The sequence below is a fragment of the Uranotaenia lowii genome, chromosome 3 (assembly GCF_029784155.1).
Source record: "Uranotaenia lowii strain MFRU-FL chromosome 3, ASM2978415v1, whole genome shotgun sequence".
Lineage (NCBI taxonomy): Eukaryota > Metazoa > Arthropoda > Insecta > Diptera > Culicidae > Uranotaenia > Uranotaenia lowii.
In genome coordinates this window covers 338,452,323-338,467,805 of record NC_073693.1, presented here as the reverse complement: position 1 = coordinate 338,467,805, position 15,483 = coordinate 338,452,323, and positions in this window count along the sequence as shown.

The window sequence follows — 15,483 nt, the reverse complement described above, 5'->3', positions numbered from 1 at the left end:
TAACATCAGCAGACGGGTAAAAAAGAGCAGTATCATCTGCGAATAACCTTGTGATTCCTTTCAACCGTATGTGTTCTATATCGTTAATGTAAATAAGGAACAACAGGGGACCTATGTTGCTTCCTTGGGGTACTCCCGTGGAAATGTTACGAAGCGAGCTCTGTTCACCATCAATTGATACAAACTGTTTTCTGCCAGAAAGATAGCTTTTTATTACGTTTATTTTCTTGCACAATATCCGGTGAAGTTTGATTTGATTGATCAGTTTTTTGCTGAGCTAAGGCATTTTTTGTTAATTTATTTAGGTCAGATTTATTTTTAATTATTTCAGGCTTAGACGCTTCATCTTTTTTTGCTAAAACAACACCACTTCTACCAGGCCAAACATATTTAAATTCAAGTATGTCTTGAGATTCGCGCGTTTCTTTAAGGAGATCAAGTGCCAATGGAGTTAGCTCATCTCTAATACTAACAGTAAGAGATTTTCCGTCAATATTTAAAGACGGGTGTACAGATGTCGATAGAAGTTTTCCGAATTTTCCTTTTTTACTCATAACTAATTCTTTACATTCAGTTGATTTGAAAACAACTCTAATTGGAATTATTGCTTTCTTGTTTTTACCTGGCGGGAAAAACCGTTCTGCAAGTGTAAAGGAGTCTACACGAGCCTCAACACCTATAGTAGCTAAAGTTTTAACAATTAAATCAGGAACGTTTTCATTTTCAATAACAGGTAATCCCAGAAATACAAGATTTTTAGAGGTAGCAAATCTAGCAGACATATCGACACTAGCTTCAAGTTTGCGCACAGTTTCTTCAAGGGCTGAGTGAGACTGTTTTAAGATCTCCATTTCATGCTTCATCGTTTGATTTTCTAATTTTAGTTCGTTGAAATCAGCATTGATTGAATCGATTTTAGCTGATAAAAATTCCTGAGAAGATTCAATTGCTGACGTCACTAGCCTAACTTCTGCTTTAACATTTTCCATTTCTTTGATTGTAATTGATTTTAGTTGGGAGCCAAGCGTGTCGATCATGTTATTATTTTTGTTATGTACGGCGGAATTCCTTGACTAAATAATAACACTATTTGATGGAGCTTAAGAACTACAACTTTATTCGTTTACGGATACAGACGGAATGCGGTTATTTCTCTTAAAAGCGCGCCAACCATAATGATTCTCGCGCTCCGAGGGACAAGACAGATGTTGCTATAATTCATCCATATTACACCCCCGCACTTAGTTCATTGTGAATCACAAATAGAAAATTTAATTGGTACTTAAATCTGTAAGAAAGCACTTGTTAGGAGCCTGTTACTTCCGTAAGATTTTGCCCCGGTCATCTCTGAACTTCCAGTTCCCTCTATCGAAACCGGCCAATTCCAACCCCTCGTCACTATCTGCACTTCTCCATTCATATTCTTCTTCAGATTCATCAGAAACGACTTGCGCCCGCTCCGTACTTCCTTCATTAGCACTCAGAACTTTCCCACCCTCTATTGTTTCCATCGGATTTTTCATAATACTTTGTGGCATGTCTTGCTCAACAATAATCTTTGGTGCCACTCGCTCTTCCGGTTGCATTGTTGGTGCACTTTGTTCTGATGTCTCAATTGATGGTTCTAGTTGTCTAGGAACAGAATATCGCTTTTGTCGCAACTCGCATGACTGTCCTTTAGATTCACTAGTGCTATCTTCTTGCGGTATGTTTCTGTTATCCGCTATCATTTGATCGAGATGTCTCTTGATATCTCTCCCATTTCCTAGTTTCACCACATAATTACGCGGACCCAGTACTTTTTGAACCACTGCTGGCACCCAAACCGCCTTGTTTGGATTACTGTAATCCCGCACCATTACTTTCCTCCCAACTTCAAAACTAACATCCCTCGTTCCTTTGAAGTTTTTTACTTGGGTACTCTGGCTGTCCAAAATAATTTGCTTTGTCTTCTCAACTTCCCCACTTAAATCCGGTTTACGCGGTGAAAGTAAGTCTAACGATGTTTTGATCGAACGGCCTAACATCATTTTAGCTGGAGATATTCTTGTAACACAGTGATCCGTTGCCCGATATCCCAGCAAGAAATTTGCAAGTATTTCTTTAACATTGCGGACATCTCCACTAAGATTTTTCAGTAAACACGCTTTGAAGGTTTTCACCATATTTTCCGCTTGTCCGTTCGTAGCAGGATGTCCAGGGCTAGTAAGCACCAGTTTTATTCCGTTGGCTTTCAAAAAGTTTCTAAATTTGAAGGCCGTAAACTGGGAACCATTATCACATACGATTTCATCCATCAAACCAAAGCGACTAATGCAATCCATCAATTTGTCTAACCCGAACTCCGTATCACATTTAACCGTAGGGAACACTTCCACCCATTTTGTCAACGCATCGACTAATATCAAAATGTTCCACCCTTTCACAGGACCCGCAAAATCCAAGTGTATTCTACTCCACACACCGTGAGCTGGTTGCCAGGGAATTAAATGAGCTTTTTCAGGCAACGGCTTGCTTAAAGCACATTCCAAACAGTTACGCACATGCTTTTCCAACTCTTGATCTAGACCTGGCCACCACACTAAACTTCTGAGTAAAGATTTACTTTTCACAATTCCCAAATGTGAACGATGTACCTGTTTTAAAACTTCACCCCTCAAACTACATGGTACCACTACTCTCATTCCCCGCATTACCAACCCGTCTTCCAAAGATAGTTCTTTTTCATATTTTACATACGGATTGCTTTTTTCCAACCCCTTCCTGGATCCACTACTCAAATACTTAATCATGTCAGATAACTGCCCATCTTTTGCCATCTCTCTTCGAACTGTATCGACGTCCAACAGTTGTGTTTCCGAACTATTTATAAAGTTCAGGTAAGAGTCGTCTTCTTTCCACAGTTTCCAAGACTCATACGGTGATCGTGAGGGATAATCTGCTATGTTACTTTGTGAGCTTACATGCTCGATAGTGTAACTAAATCCAGCCAAGAAGTTGGCCCACCGTTGCATTCGACTTGCAGCTATCGTTGGAATACCCTTGTGTGGATTGAAAATCGATACGAGAGGTTTATGGTCCGTTTTAATGATGAAACGATTTCCAACAAGGTAGTGAAAGAATTTGTTGAGTCCATAAACTATTGCTAACCCCTCCCTATCAATAACACTGTAGTTCTTCTCGGCCGGATGCAAAATCCTCGAAGCAAAAGCGACAGTCTTTTCCGGCCCATCCCCTTCTTTTTGCAAGAGCACTGCCGACACTCCTTCCATAGAAGCATCACACGCTAGCAATAATTTTGCTCTGGGGTTAAAATGCACAAGCGACACGTCCTGACAAATAGCTTGCTTGACTTTTTCGAAGGCTTTTTGACATTCACTTGTCCACGCAAACTTTTCCCCCTTTTTTAAAAGCTTATACAAAGGACTCATAATTTCTGCCATTCCTCTGACAAACTTTGAGTAATGGTTTACTAAGCCTGCAAAAGCCCTAACCTCATGAACACTTTTCGGTTCCTGTGCTGCCAAAATGGCTTTAACACGATCATCCGTTTTGCGTAAACCATCCTTGCTTATTATATGCCCCAAATAATTCACCTCATTTTTAAAAAATTGACATTTGGCCTTGTTCAATTTCAAGCCCGCCCGCTCAAGTGCCGAAAACACATTCTTTAAATTGCCCAAATGTTGCTCATCCGTTTCACCCGTCACTAGCACATCATCCAAAAAATTTTTGACCCCTGGGATACCACATAACAGCTTTTCTATTTCACGCTGGACAATCCCTGAGGCAGGACGTATTCCAAATGGTAATCTGTTCATCTTATACACACCTTTGCAAGTGGATATAGCGCACACTTCCCGAGATTGTTCATCCAGTTCAAATTGGTTATAGCATTTCGAGAGATCCAGCTTGCTAAACTTTTGCCCTCCATTCAACTTACTAAAAACCTCATCGACTGTTGGTAGTGGATGAATAACGTCCTTCACAAACCGGTTCACTGTAGTTTTATAGTCTCCGCACAATCGAACATTTCCATCGCCCTTTAAAATAGGAACTAAAGGTGTGCCCCATAATGAATTGTCGCATTTCGTTATGATACCTTCTCTTTCCATATCATCTAACTCCTTTGAGACTTTGTCAACCAACTTATAAGCCACCGGTCTGGGTTTGCAAAATTTCGGCTGAGCGTTGTCCTCCAACTGCACACTTATTTGACCGTACCTGAATTTACCCAACCCTCCACTGAACAAACCAGGATAGCCTGCTATCAATTGCTCCAATCGTTCTTTCACGGTTGTAAGTTGCAACATATTAATTTGGGAAATTTTAACCTCAAAAAATTTCACGAAATTCCTACCCAGAAGAGGTGGTCCCCCCTTGCGTATAACAACAAACGTAAGCCTCCTTTGCACTTCATTAAACCTAACTACCGGCTCAATTACCCCTTCAACCCTCAATGTTTCTCCTGCATATCCTTGCAATCGAATTTTCGTTTTCCTCAATTTCCACTCAGTAAGGTGCTTTAGATAATACCGAAATGAGACTGCAGACACTGCTGCACCAGTGTCCAACTGCATTGAATGTTTCTTTTTAAGAATCTCAACTTCCACTGTAATGGGTTCATCATTCACCGACTCTTCATATACACTGTATAACTTACTTATGAAATTTTGTTCCAATTGAACGTTCTCCGAATTCTCTGCTGTCTCAGACTCAGATACAAAAAAGTTTTTCTGATCCGGACAAACCGCTTGAAGATGCCCCCGGATGTTACACTTTCTGCATACAAAATTCCGATATCGGCAGTCCTTTCTAAAATGTCCTTTTTCACCACAGGCCAAACATTTTAGGTTAGAAAACCGATCTACTGGCTCCCGATGTTTATTTCGGCGCCCCACGATGTTCGTCTTCTTCATTTGGAAAACTGCCGAAGACTTGGACACTTCTGGCTCATATTTCATCGCCAGTTCCACCGCTCTTTCGAAGGTTAGATTTTCATCCTCCTCGCAAATCCGATCGAACGCTCTTCCTTCCAAACCGTCGACGAATTTATTCAGAAGATCGTGTTCCAAATGTACTCCTAATTTGCAGTTAGACGCCAAATTTTTCAGCCTAGCTGCCCACGCATTAAGGTTCTCCGGCGGATCTTCGCAACGTTTCGCTCTCAGAAAATTCCGTCTTTCTCTGTGCACTACCAATGGCGGAACAAAATGTCGGGACAACAAACCACACAATTCCTCATACGTTTTTTCCGCTGGTGTATTTGGTGTACACAAATCTCGTAGGAATTTGTATGTTTTTGCCCCGCACAAATTGATGAGCACCGCTCTCTTCAAATCGTTTCCGACGCCATTTGCCGTAAAATATTGTTCCAGTTGCTCCCTGTACAGTTGCCAATCCTCCAACTCCGCATCGAAAGTCCGGAATGTTGTTCCTTGCGCCATATTTCCGCGTTGATCCGATACTGCTCGTCGCCAATGTTATGTACGGCGGAATTCCTTGACTAAATAATAACACTATTTGATGGAGCTTAAGAACTACAACTTTATTCGTTTACGGATACAGACGGAATGCGGTTATTTCTCTTAAAAGCGCGCCAACCATAATGATTCTCGCGCTCCGAGGGACAAGACAGATGTTGCTATAATTCATCCATATTACAATTTTGCATATCGATAACGCGTTGATAGATAACAGAACATTCGGGTGTACAGTAATAAAGTTTTTTTTTCCATCGACCAATCGCATTTCCAATTATGTTTTTACATCTGAAGTGGGCACAGGAAAAGCAGTACGCACAAGTTAGGACTTGGCTTGAATCCTCTTCTTTTTTCTGACAAACTACGCAAATAATAGAATCATCCATGGTAAAATATTTGAAGTAATGCGGCGAAACAATCTGCAAAGTAAACGAGTATCGCGAAAAGGTAATTAATGGTAATGAAAATTAAGCCGAAGCTAACGGATAGATGAGAAAAATTTAAAAATAAAAATGTAAAAATAAAAATGTAAACAATGTAGAATGTTATTTTAGAACGACTGTTAACTAACATTCACGGACAACGTTTTGCTTTCGTAGAGGGAATTATATTTTTTTCAGATAAGTAAATAAATTTTGTTTTCTAATTAATAACAGCAATGCAATAGGAGAAGTAGATACTGAAAGGGAACGAGTAAAGACTGAGCAACTCTGTAGTTTTTTTTTCGGTTTACTTTGAAAACTATGCCAGACTTTGCATTTGCACTGCAAGTAGCACACTTTGGTTGCCTTGAAATTGCGCTAATTAAGTCGTGCTTTTCAATTGAAAAATATTTTTACCCATTCACAGACACTAAGGGTACGCACTTACCTTATCAGAAATTAATAAATCACTCAACTGTAAGCAGCGATTGTATCACTGAGAAGTTATTTGGAATCTTTGTTCCGGTAGCTATTATTGGCATGCATTAGTGTAAACAAAAATAAATCATCCACAAGATTCTAGTTGTAAGTCTGAAAGCTGTTTGGTGACATTCACAGACTACTACTTTGCATAAATTGTGTCAGTAGAGGTACTAATATTGATGCCGAGCTTTGCTGAGAGTTTGTCTCAAAGTGATGGTATGCAATACACAAACAGCGAGATCCGACTTTAGACCGCCTCTATTGATGCATTTACGCTCTTTACAATACGACATGCATTAGATTTGGATCTTGTCAAACTTTTATCAGTAAACGGCAAACTGTGAGTAGTTCCAAAGCTCTGGGAGTAAATTTTTCAAACGAAGCTTTACACTAAGAATTGCTGCAAGAAGAGGCAACCGACGGCATACAACAACAGCAGCGACTCGACAAAGCATTCAGCACCAGCACCAAACTCAACCGTGAACAATATCTTTTTTTTGTGGCTAATGAGAAACCGTTGATAGCTATATAGATCTGTAGGTATAGTTTTGCACCCACTGGGGCAATTATTTTTTCGGGAATTATCAGATTGAATTGCTGATATTAAAACCACTCGATAATTTTCACACTCAGCACACATTCATGCAACTATTTCACAATCCAATATAACATTATACATTGTTTTACTATGAAAAAAAATGTTGAAAATAGCTGACGAAAAATCGAAACACTTGTAACCACCAAAAGCAGTGCTGCCAGGGGGAATGATTGCTATCAAAATACTGGTATCTGAACTTTTCTTATACCGTGGTTGAATTAAAGAGAATCTTTCGAATATGCAATCCAATCCTAAAAACCAATCCAGATCATGTTTGTTTTTATTAATCACAATTTCTTAACCGTTGAAAAATCTCAAAATATAGGGTTCGTTTTGACGGAATTTGTTTTGATACACTACAGCTTTGTTGTTTGTTTATCAAAGACTTTAGGAACAAATAAAACATTTATGTCAAAATGAAAGCGTTATGGAACGTTAACGTTTGATCTTGTTTTCATCTTGACCTAAGGAGTGCATTCGAAAAAAAAAAACACTTTGTTTTGTTAATAGTTTCTGCATGCATGAATCAAAATTGATGAAATTTTCTGTGAAGCTAGTGTAAAATTTACATGTGCAAATTTTTGTGACGTTCTGTCAAGTGCTTTTTGAGATATCGTCCAATACAGAAGGTCATTGAATAAGTTTTTGTGCAGAATCACGAAAAATTCAGGAAAGTTCCAGTGGGAGACTCAAAAACAGCTGGAAATCAGCTATTTGACTATAGCTTATATGGTAAATCGTTTAAGGTATCCTAGAGTATCTAAACGTGTGCTAATTCATTCTTATTTTCACTATGCATGAAGTGGAGATTATTGATTCTATGAAAGAAGATAGCCCGCCATAAAAATAAACTTTTTTTTGTTTCGATCATAGTCGTTTTAACATCTTTATGTCATTCACGAGTTAGGGAAAAATTCACTGATCTGGACTAGGTCAACCGGACTCTTAACTGAGTATTTTTTCCGGCTTTTATGCATATTGAACTTCAAAATGAAAGATGTGTGTATGTACCTTGATTTTTTTAATAAACAGATACTCGATTTTTACGCAATTTAGTCAAACCACTTTTTGATCTGAACACCTTTAACACTCATTTTAAACAAACCAGTTTATTTCTGTTCATGGTAGAAAAATTATGCCATTCGATCATTGCTTATTTATCTCCTCTAGGAATTCTTATACCTAATAAAGAGATTCATGGGAATTATGTTTTTTTTTATTTCTTATAATTTCCCGTACATAATTTTGGAATGGTTTAAAAGGAAATTTCTAGTTTCACTGCGTGAAACTGGAACCATACAAGCTTGAGTTTTATTTTCATTTTCATCTTGTTCAAAACTGCAGCTGCAGCTGGGACTGTAACAGAGTCGCACCGGTTCCATTTCCGTCCGCCATTCGTTTACGTTAACATTGCTGATCCAAGCTCTTAAATAGGTACACCGGAGCAAGAGGAATTTTTGCAGCTTTAATCCTTTCACCCAGCCATAAATTTTGCAAGATTTGAATGCATACGCTTTTGTTAATTTGCAACATGCTCCAGCGAGCGCTTGTGAATAAAAAACGACCTGAGCGGAAAGTTACATACCTCAAGTGTTGTCTTAAATATTTAATGGAAAATTTAAGTTACGAATTTTAAATTAAGATTTGAATTTTAGTTTTTTAGTTAGTTAGTTTTTCATTCCAAAAGAGGTTTTTAACGGTTTTCAAACTAGAACTTTTACCCTAAGTCACCAACAAAATTGGTGAATGCACGCTTAACATGGGAATCAAGCAACAGCTCCGGTCACAAATAGTGTAGGTACGTAAAACACGTTTTAGAATGAAATGAATTTGAATGTAACACCCAACAGCCAGATGGCAACATGGCTAAATGGTTTGAATACCTACCCACACAAACTAACGTACCCTGAAAAGAGCAGCTCCAAACGAAAGCTGCAACAAGGGGGTGCATTTTGAATATACCTAGATGTGTACTATTTTCGCAGCACTTACCGGAGGATGCAAATTGCTTCAAATTCATTTCCATTGGTGAAAAAGGTAGCAATTTAACGAAGTGGTGTTGATATTTTACTCCGAAGATTCATTTAAATCATTATCATGTAAAACATAAAAAAGCAACTTTTTCCGAACAAAACTATGCATTTGAAGGTGTTGAGAACGATCAAGGTAAACCCAGGGCAGTCGGACTATCCCATCGCCAGGAAATTCAATGCCGACCGGTGCACCATCAGAAGGATTCTTTTGCACGAAGGAATACGATCTTATCGGGCCATTAAGCAACTAATACGAACATTGAAGTGTCGTAACGTGAAGCAGAATGTAGAACCCAAAGGACGTGCCTGGAAGTTATACAACAAGGTTCTAACGAAGTACGACGGATGCATCCTCATGGATGACGAAACGTACGTGAAGATGGATTTTGGGCAGCTTCCTGGCCAAAAATTTTACAAAGTCACTGGTCGGGGTGATATCCCCGCCAAGTTTAAATCCGTTTTTGCCGATAAGTTGGCAAGAAAATGTTTAATCTGGCAAGGTATTTGCAGCTGCGGACGAAAAACCCCGGTTTTTGTAAAAAACAAGACCATGGACTCCGAAATGTACAAGGAGGAGTGCCTGAAAAACGTTTTTTTTTTCGTACATTAGATCTCACAAAGGACCAGTAAAGTTTTGGCCAAATTTGGCAAGCTGCCACTACAGCAAAGAGGTACTACAATGGCATCGGGACAACGTACAGTGGTCAAAGATGCGAAAAACGTGATCGTTGCTTATAACTTTTATAGTTCACATTTTAGCTACATTTTAGCAAAATCAGCTCTATATTAAAAATATATATATTTTTTTCTGATCAATCCCCGTACAAGTGAGTTACATTTTCTAACTTCTCTATTCTAGGTTTTAGAATTTAGATGTCTTGAACAAACTCTTTAGAAATTAAATTTTCTAGAACTTTGTCTCAGATGTCAAGTTTTTAAACTAAAGACTCTCCGAGCTATAGGCTGAATAAGAAACTTAACCTCTAAAAGTCAGTTTTTTAATAATAACTTTTATCAGTTAATTTTATTCTTAATAACATGTTCCACAAAGTTGTTTGTCTTGTTAAAATACAGCACTTTGTTGAACATTTCAAGTTTTTTAAATGTGATACAGTTGAGCTATGTTGAAAAAATACCGAAATAGTGGAAGCTAGATGAAAATACACGTAGTAGAATGCGCTATAGTTTCATAGAAATCGTTGTTTTTAATGCAAACATGAAAAAATAAAAATGATGTATCTCGTTTGGATACAAGTGGATACTGACGATTTTTCATTTTCGAAAGAAAAATCAAATCATCCAAATCTATATTGAAAATGGCCAAACTCAACTAATGGAAAGCGCGTTTTCTCGATATAAGCTCTAATGCATTTCTACTCCTTTGGCCCCAATAACCTCAATTATCTTTTTCTAAATTCAAATCTTGTTGTTACCTATGATGCTTTGGATTTTTTTCAGTATTGTAACACATTTCAAACTGTTTTAACACAATTAAATATAATCTATCTTACTTCTTCTATTTATTTAACAATGGATTTCTGTCTGTCTGTTCCCTATAGACTCGGAAACTACTGAACCGATTTGCTCGAATCTTTACAGGTGAGTGCTTTTGGAACCGGGAAAAGTTCCAATCATCGTTTGAGACCCTTGCTTTTCACTGAAAGGGGAAAGAGGGTTTCCCAATCAATATACAAGTTTTTGCAAAACTAGAAACCGGTCAAGTAATATTAAAAAAAACTTGGCATGGGAGGGTATTTGGGTACGCAATAAGTTTAAATAAATATTTGATGATTGATTGATGATGATGATTGATAATAACAAGGTCACGATCGATGGCGACGAGCTGGAGATAGTCGAAGACTTTGTCTATCTCGGCTCACTGGTGACCGCAGACAATGACACCAGCCGTGAGATCCGGAGGCGAATTATCAGCGGAAGTCGTGCCTACTATGGACTCCACAAGCAACTGCGGTCGAGAAGACTTAGCCCTCGCACGAAGTGTAACCTGTATATGACGCTCATTAGACCGGTTGTTCTCTACGGGCACGAGACATGGATATTGCTCGAGGAGGACCTGCGTACACTCGGAGTATTCGAGCGACGAGTGTTAAGAACCATCTTTGGCGGCGTACAGGAGAACGGAGTGTGGAGGCGAAGGATGAACCACGAGCTCGCGCGACTCTACGGCGCACCCAGTATCCAGAAGGTGGTGAAAGCTGGCCGGATACGCTGGGCGGGACATGTTGCGAGAATGCCGGACGACTGTCCTGCAAAACAGGTGTTCGCTACGAATCCGGTTGGAACAAGACGAGCGGGGGCGCAACGAGCGAGGTGGTTAGACCAAGTGGAGCGTGATCTGGCGAACGTGGGGTGCCCGAGAAATTGGAGAACGGTTGCCATGGACCGAGTGAATTTTAGGAATTATGTTCGTCAAGTTATGTCGTAAGACGGAATACTATGTAAATAAAAAAATAAAATATTTGATGATAGTACTTGGAAGGAGGGAAGAGAGAACTATCAAATGGATCCAAATTTGGCATGAGAAAATTTTTAACCCGTTCCTTCCTCTCTCCCGTAGTGATAGTAAACGGGGAAGTACATTTGTTGCATAAAAGCTAAGCAAGCATGAGAAATGTTCCTATGAATATTTGGTACCTCCTCTCCTTCCTGTGGGAGATAATAATGGAGGAGGGGGGCTCCCTTACAATCTATTACATAACTTGAGAACTAATTAAGCAAATGGTACCAAAGTATATGAATATAGTATATGTATATAGTATAAGTTGTATATTTTATCATTGTTAATTTGGCTGTTGAAAGAAGAAAAAAAATTTCATCACTGGAGCAGCCATGTATGGACAATAGACTGAGCCGTTTAGAAGTCATTTTTCAATTTCTCAAACCCTGGTGTCTAAAAAGGTTCGTTTTGGTCCTAAACTCATCCATGATTTTTGGCAGAATGTTGACTACTTTTCATGCAATACTTTGCAAGGCACTAGCAGGGATGTCAAATGAATTTATTGTTTTTCAATGCGAAAAGACAAGTTACGGTCTTCCACGAAGGTGTTCAGTTGAAAATTTCTTTTAAAGAATTTATAAATTGGCACAAAAACCATTAGCAGGTTCGGTTCCACAGAAGAAACAGAAATGATGTTGATAATCCAGAACAAAATATGAAATTTTCCATGCCAACCTGAAAGTTTAAATCATGTTAACGTTGCTCAAAAATTCTGCAAACAAATGTGGATGAGTCGCGGATCAAAACGAAGCTTTTTAGACCTCAGGGCTTGAGAAATACAAAAAATGACCCCAAATCAGCTTAGCCTAATGGGCACGTTTACAAATAGAAATGTCTTCAGGAGATAGCTATGCCGTTTATCGTGTCATAAATACTAAGGCCTCAGTCTCTCTTTGGAACTTGTCGAGAAAAGACGGTTTTGATAGTTTCATGACATGACAATAGAAGAAATTGATATTTATTCCGGCCTAATTAAGTGCTCTCGAAAGTTCAGAAATGCTCGAACAAAACTAGAAATATTTTTGAAGCGATGTGTCCTATTAGAGATAAAATCTGTGAGTTGAATATCAAGAAGAAATCTGGACTACTTGTATCATTTGATTTGGAAAAAGTGTTCAATAGAGTAAATCGCGAGAACTTTTTATTAATTTCAGAAAAAAATCGGATTTCATAGAAAGTTTATAGCAATTTTAAGCAGTTGCTTGAAAAACTCTCTCTGAAGGCTATTGATAAATGGAAATTTATCACGAGAACCCAAAATTGAAAGATAAGTTCTTTAAGGAGACCCTTTATCTAAATATGTTATTATTTTGTTTCAATCTAGAACCATTAATTTGCAAATATATCTGAAGTTTTAAATGAAAATGATGAGTTAATCAATAGTTACGGGGATGATATAAGTATCTTAGTAGTGAATTTGAACAAAATTGGAGTAATAACACAAATTTTTGAGTTGTTTGAAATTTTTTCGGGAGCTAAATTGAATTATCAAAAAACTAAAAAAGTTGGGGACTATTTCGAGTAGAAAAATACCATAATGGATTGAACTGGAAGATGAGGTAAAAATTATTGGAGTTTTGTAGGTATGTATGTATGTATGGTAGCCACCTTGGGTGCACGGTTGTACAGCAGTTGTGGCTAAGGCTTCATCAACAAGTCATCGTAAATTACCATATATCCAGTTAATAACTGCTCGATGAGACGTTCAAGGGAATGAATTCGTAAGTAGAGTAACTTACGATATCCGAAGGGTTAGGATCGATTGATCTCGAGAAGTTATTGCCGAATATACAACTAACTCACTATGAAAGTCTGTGTAGTCCCCGCCCCCAAGATTTGTTTTTAGAAGAGCGCGTCAAACAGCAGGAGAACTTAATACGAGTAGTACTGCCCCAGATACATACCCATGCGCTCAATCCCTTTGATTGATGCCCTGATGCATCCTACCAAGCCCATAAAAACGACAATGATATACAGTACAATTCATTAATACATTATAATAATTATCAAGAAAAACAATAATAAAAAATAAAATAAATAATGAGAATAATAATAAAAAGATAAATCTATACATTTAAAAATGAATTTCTGTCTGTCTGTATGTCTGTCTGTCTGTCTGTCTGTCTGTCTGTCTGTTCCCTATAGACTCGGAAACTACTGAACCGATTTGCGTGAAACTTGGCAGGTGGGGGTATTGGAGGCAGGGGAAGGTTCCTATTGTGGTTTGAGACCCCTCCCTCTCTCATAAAGTGGGGAGGGGCCTCCCAAACAAAAGACAATTTTCTTGCATAACTCGAGAACCCATCAAGCAAATGGTATCATATTTGGCATGGGGTGGTATTTGGGAACGAGGAATATTTCTTTGAATATTTGGTACTCCTCCCTCCTTTCAGTGGCGTGAGAGGAAGGGGGGGGGGGGCTACCTTAAAATTTTTCATATAACTCGAGAACTAATCAAGCTATTGGATCCAAATTTTTCATTGAAAGGTATTTGGATACGAAAAATATTTCAATGATTATTTGAGACCCCTCCCTCTTTCCAGTAGGGTGATATAAAGGAGGGTGGGGATTCTTTTATAGTTTTCAACATAACTAAGAAAGTAATTAGGCAAATGGAACCAAACTTGGCATGGGCGGGTATTTGGGAACGTGACATGTTCTAATGATTGTTTGAGACCCCTTCTTTCTTACAGCGGGGAGGAAGGAAGGAGGGAGGGGAGTTTCATACAATTTTTTCTGCATAACTCAAGAACTACAACAGCAAATGGAACCAAATTTGGCATGGAACGATATTTGGGTACGAGAAATGCTTCTATGAATATTTGGTATCCCTCATTCTTTCGAAGAGGTGGATGAAAAGGGGGAGGCGAGGTCTCCCTTACAATTTTCAGTATAACTGGAGAGCTGATCAAGCAAATTGAACCATATTTGACATGTGAGTGTATTTGGATACGAGAAATGTTTCTATTATAAATTGAAGCCGTACCTTTTAAGCGGTAAGATATAAAGGAAGAAGGGGGGGTTTCCATTTTTTTTTTGCATAACTCGAGAATTAATCGAGCAAATGAAACCAAATTTCATCATAATCATCAAAAAGTATTTGAGTACGAAAAATACTTTTATGAATATTAAGTTATCTCCCCTCTATTGAAAGAAGAGAACGGAAAGGGGGATGGAACTCCCTTTCAAGTTTATACATAACTCAAAAATTTACTACTTAAATAAAACCAAATTTGGCATGGCATGGAATATAGGAAGGGAAGAGGGAAGCTTACATTTAACTTTTATTTTACAAAATCCGAGAAATGGACAATACTTAACATGGAAAATCATTTTGGTATGACTCTATGATTATTTGACACATCATCTTCCTTTCAGTGAGAAGGTATATGGGAGGAGGGAGGTGAGCCCAATACAATTTTGTTAGCATATGTTCTCAATTTATGCTTACGAAGCCATCAAATGGAAACAAATATGGCATGGAAAGGTACTTGGTTACGAGATATGTTTCTACGATTGTTATAGACTCTTATGCTTTACAGTTTAGAGAGGGAAAGAAAGAAAGGGGCTCCATACAATCTTTGTTGTTAAGCTTAAATACTTATCAACCAATGGAACTATATTTGATATAAGAGGATTTTTGGGAACAAAAAAATGTTTATAAAAGATTACAATCACCATTCAGCAGGGGGTGAAGGGAAGGACAGGGGGTGCTCTCTAATCAGTTTATTAGCATAAATCCAGAACATATCAAGCAAAAACAACCAAACTTTATAAGTTAGATTATTTGCGAACGATTAATTTGGGACCCTTCCTTTAAGGGCGAAACTTAAGGAAACAGATGAAAATTATCAGATCTTTAAAACAAATTTATAAATCAAGATTCAGGATATAAGTTATGGTTTGTATTGCAATTTGAAACTCCAGCTGATGCTCTCATTTTATA